Here is a 4217-nt window from a genome sequence, read left to right on the forward strand (position 1 = left end):
TGGAAATGTGCTGACACTCGTGATTTCGCCCCGTCTCTGTTTTGTCTGCGTTGAGGTACTCGAAGTCCGTCCTTGGCTGTCAGCAGGCAGGGTCTGGAAACAAACTGCTGCTGCGAGACAACTCGCAATGGAAGATTACAAGTTGTGTGCCTTTGCACAGACAGAAAAGTACAACTTGAGCCCAATAGATAACTATAGCAACGGCCTTTAAGCATAAGGGTTGTGTGATAACTTATACATATTTAAGCATAAGGGTTGTGTGATAACTTATACATAATTATTCTAACATTTCTTCAAATATTCTTGGTGTTAACTAGATCAGCCTTCACTCTTTCTCTCTCAACCTTTCTCTTTGACTTTTTTATTTGGTTTTGGCAAGTTGATTCTTTCTCTCTGAACTCTACAATTACAGATAGAAACCAGCATTTGAATAGATTATTTAAACGATGATTCTTGAAAATAATCACTTAGTTTAAGACTTTGTCAACACATTATTCCAAAAGGGTAGGATAGGACTACTTCACATTTCATTTTGTCACCACCGAAACGTTATCATGTTTTGTTTGTGACAATTCTAGATAATTTTGACCATAACTAAATAATGCTAGCAAGCATATGGCTAGAAAAAACATTTTTGAAGAGTTGTACACTCATGAAAACATAATATGTTGCATAAAAGCTGAAAATGTTTACATAATTGAAGAGAACATGTTTTTAAATATATACACAGATTTTTAGACATTTATTTAAAAACTATAGGATTAAGTTACTTACCATGCAGCCATGAGGGGGAAGTAATGTACCGGTAATGTCACTTTCTGGTCAAAAATGTAGGGGTGTGGCTTAAATCTAGAATCAGCCACGCCTCTAAAACTCTCCTGTTTCGGTAGTGACATGATTTCTTGAGGACAGTTTTGTAATTTAAAAATTAAACCTACAATAAATCTATGTCCTTCAACCTTGGTATGAATTTAATCATAAATAGTTTTTAAATTAAACCACTGAAACAAACCAAAAAAAAATGTTTTAAGTGGTATTTTTATCAATTGAAATTTAGGAGTCACGATTGGGGGCAGCTACTTCTCAATAGAAAGTACCCTATAAAATATAATTTTGTATTTATTTATCGTATCACTATCTTAATTAAAGCCCTTGGTTTAAACAAATCATAATTTAAAGTAAGTAAAAATGCATGTTTGAATACTTAAGTGTTTTAAAACCCTTTTTTTTGGTTAAGGGACCACACTTTGCTTTAATTCGGTAGAATGCCCTATATATATATATATATATATATATATATATATATATATATATATATATACACACCGGTATATATATATATATATATATATATATATATATATATATATATATATATATACACACACATGTATATGTATTGCTTACTTGCTTATGGTAGTCCATCGTATCCGATGATGACTTCCACTTCTTCTATTGGTGAGTTTTGAGGTGACTAAAAAGTCCAATACGAGAGCCACATGGTCTATTGCAATGGGGGCATATGAAGTTAGTGTTTGTTGTGGTGTTGGCTGCAGGGCCCATCTTCCTCCTCTGGCGTTTCCCTTCCCTCGCTGCGCTTCTCTCCTCTTCAAAATGTTGAAGGCCTGCATGGCAGAGTTGCCTCCAGAGAGGGCGATCTGAGGCAGAGCTTTCCAGCTGTGTGTGCTGTATTCCACACCTCTTGAGAGTTCTTTTCAGTTGGTCCTTATACCTCCGCTTTTGGCCTACTGCAGATCTCTGGCCATGATGAAGTTGACCATATAGCAGTTGTCGGGGAAGTCTATCAACTGGCATTCTGATGGTGTGGCCGGCCGATCGCAGTTGGTACTGGAGAAAAGTGGCCTCCATGCTCTTAGTACCAGTTTTACTCAGGACTTCCGTGTGTGGCACACGATCACGCCATGTCAGCCCAAGGATCCGCTGGAGACACTTGATGTGAAAGTTCTCCAGCTGTTGGATGTGGCGGCGATACAGGGTCCAAGCTTCACAGCCATATAATAGTGTGCAGACACAGATGGCTTGGTAGACTGCCACCTTAGTACGTATGCTGAGGTCTTTGTTCACATACACCCTCTTACGCAGTCTACCAAAGGAGGCTGAGGCAGATCTTATTCGATTTTGAACATCATTGTCCATGCTGCAGTTTTCGGAGAGGATGCTCCCAAGATATTTGAAGTCTGGGACTATTGCTAGGGTCTTGTCATCGATGTTAAAGACAGGTGATGGTGGTCGAGTTGGCGGAGGGGAGTTCCACTGGCACAGTACCTCCGTCTTTACAGTGTTCACAGTGAGACCCAGTCTGCTATAGGCCTTCACAGCAGCTGTTAGCGTCGCCTGCAGAGCCTCTGATGTATGTGCCACAAAGGCACAATCATCAGCATACTGTAATTCCACAATGTTCACAGTTTTGACCTTGGTAGCCGCCTGCAGCCTTCTGATGTTAAATAAGCTTCCATCCAACCTGTAATCCACCAGCACACCACTGCTTCCCTCAACTTCTTTGTGCAGTAGCCAGGTGACACTCATGAGGAAGATGTTGAATAGTACAGGTGCAAGTACACAACCCTGTCTGACACCTGTGGATACCTTGAAAGGCCTAGACTCATGTCCTCCTGTTGTCACCTGAGCCATCATCCCCTCGTGGAAACTTTGCAAGATGTTTACAAACTTCCGCGGGCAACCAACCCTGAGAAGGACCGTCCAGAGCAAGTCTCTGTTGACCGTATCAAAGGCCTTTGATAGGTCCACAAACGCCATGTATAGATCTTGATGTTGCTCCCGACACTTCTCTTGTAGCTGGCGTGTTGTGAAAATCATGTCCACAGTGCTGCGATTTTTCCTGAAGCCACATTGAGACTCAGGCAACAGGTGTTCTGTTATGCTCTGTACGAGTCTTGACAGCATCACTTTGGCAAGAACCTTGCCAGCAGCAGACAGGAGGGATATTCCTCTACTATTGCCACAGACAGACTTCTCACCCTTCCCTTTATATATGGTTACAACATTTGCATCCCGCCATTGTTGGGGGACTGCTCCGCGTTTCCATATATCAGCAATATAGTGGAAAATTGCTCTGGTACAGAGATAGCCTCCCTGTTTAAGGATCTCTGCAGGGATGCCATCCGGGCCAGGTGTCTTGTTGTTCTTAAGTGACCTAATTGCAGCCAGGACTTCAGAGAAGGTTGGTGGAAGATCCAGTTCTTCAATAGTTGGGTAGCTGGGCAGCTCATCCAGCACTGCCAGATCAGGGGTGGCAGGTTGGTTTAAAAGTGTCTGGAAGTGTTCCGCCCATCTATCCACAACTTGTTTCTGGTCCTTTATGAGGGTTGAGCCATCAGCCGACTTCACAGGTGAAAGAGAGGAGTTTCTGGGGCCATGGATGGTTTTCACAGCATTATAGAAGTTGTGCATGTCGTTCTTCACTGCAAAATGTTCGATTTCTTGAGCCTTGTCAGTCCACCAGTCATTTTTCAGTTTTCGTAGGACAGACTGTACCTCCTTCCTTGATGTTCTCCAGTGCTGCTTTAGCCTGACAGATGTAGGGTTGTTCAGGGATGCGTTACGGGCCTTGTGCATGGTGTCCAGTATGGTTCTGATGGATTCTGAGTTTTCGTCGAACCAGTCCTGATGCTTCCTACGGCGGTAGCCAATAGACTCGGCTGCAGCCTCATAGAGCTTTGAGCTAAGGCAGGTCCAGTAGTCATCAACACTGCCTTCAGGGCTCAGGAAGGGGTCGATTTCCTGCAGCTTCCCTGCAATGGAGGATCGAAGGCTGTTCCGGGCCTCGTCTGCTTCAAGCCGGGCAGAGTCCAACCGCTTCTTTCCAGTTTTTCGGAGACGAACAGGGGGACGTACTGACGCTCGCAACTTGGAGATAATCATGCGGTGGTCAGTCCAGCAGTCAGCACCTCTCATTGCACGGGTGATGTGCACGTCCTTGGTGTCCTTGCGTCTCACGATGACGTAATCCAGCAGATGCCATTGCTTGGATCGTGGGTGCATCCAGGAAGCCTTGTGTTTATTTTTCTGTTGGAAGATTGTGTTGGTGATTGTCAGGTCATGCTCAGCACAGAGACTGAGTAGCCTCATGCCATTGCTGTTGACCTTCCCGATACCATGCTTCCCAATCACTCCTTTCCATATGAGGTGGTTTTTCCCCACCCTGGCATTAAAATCACCAAGCAGGAGGATTTTGT

The sequence above is a fragment of the Nerophis lumbriciformis genome, linkage group LG22, assembly GCF_033978685.3.
Source record: "Nerophis lumbriciformis linkage group LG22, RoL_Nlum_v2.1, whole genome shotgun sequence".
Taxonomy (NCBI): domain Eukaryota; kingdom Metazoa; phylum Chordata; class Actinopteri; order Syngnathiformes; family Syngnathidae; genus Nerophis; species Nerophis lumbriciformis.